Source organism: Nannospalax galili, unplaced genomic scaffold (genome assembly GCF_000622305.1).
Source record: "Nannospalax galili isolate Female #2095 unplaced genomic scaffold, S.galili_v1.0 scaffold212, whole genome shotgun sequence".
Classification (NCBI taxonomy): Eukaryota; Metazoa; Chordata; class Mammalia; order Rodentia; family Spalacidae; genus Nannospalax; species Nannospalax galili.
Genome location: NW_008333884.1, coordinates 2,042,552 through 2,043,644, shown reverse-complemented (window position 1 = coordinate 2,043,644; position 1,093 = coordinate 2,042,552).

The following is a 1,093-nucleotide window of genomic DNA, read 5'->3' as shown; positions in this document are numbered from 1 at the left end:
CAAAGCCTAAGCAAGTGATGAAGGTCTGTGTAGGTTTGTTATGATATATAAAGGATGAGACAAAAATAATAGACACATAATCTTAAGATTTCTATGGTCATACTTTAGTCAACTAGTTTAAGGAACAAAATATATATCTAATCAAGGTTTATCTGAGAATATTTGGTTTTTTACCCAAGCCTTATCTACATAGCACATAATTAAAAATACTACACTGGTGGAACTAACTTTATTGGATGTTTAACAGCCATAGTTTGAGTCCTATACTAATGTGGTCAGAGGGACTTAAAGGACAGTTTTTGCCCCTTGCCCTCCAAGATTGACTAAGTTCCAGGGGACTATGGAACATCTCTCAAAATGTCCTGTAACTGTGGTGAGTCACCTGTCCTCTTGTTCATGGAGGACATGGAGACCCCACAAGATGGACTTGAACCAGTGTCCAGTTTAAAAAGAGGAGGGTCAACTCAGAGGAAACATCTCATTCATGCTTCCAAGTGAAGCTAGACATGCTCGAGCAGGACCTTTGCCTTATCTTCACATAGATGGAACTGGCAGAAGAAAGGAGCCAGGGGCTCCTCCCAAGCCCATGTAACCCCTGAGGAACAGATCCTCAAATGACCTTAAGTGTAAAAATAAATTGATTTATTTGGGCCAACTGTATGGTCTTATAACCAAAGAGTAACTTCATCAATATATTTCTTTTTTTAAATTTTTTAAAAATTTATTATTTTTATTTTATGTGTATGCATGTATTGCCTGCATGTAGGTAAGTGCACCCATGTTGTGCAATGCCCACAGAGGTCAGAAGAGGCTGGGATTGGAGTCTTCTGCAAGAACAACCAGTGTTCTTAACCACTGAGCCATCTCTCCAGCCCCATCAGTATATTTAAGAGTTCAAGGGATTACACTTCCCAGGCATTAGGCTTAAGTCTATATAAAAAGTTATTTAGGCCAGGTGTAGTGGCACCCGCCTTTAGCCCCAGCACTTGGGAGGCAAAGGCACACAGATCTTTGTGAGTTCAAGGCCAGCCTGGTCTACATAGTGAATCCAGGCCAGCTGGAACTACAGGGAGACCCTGTCTCAAAAAGACAA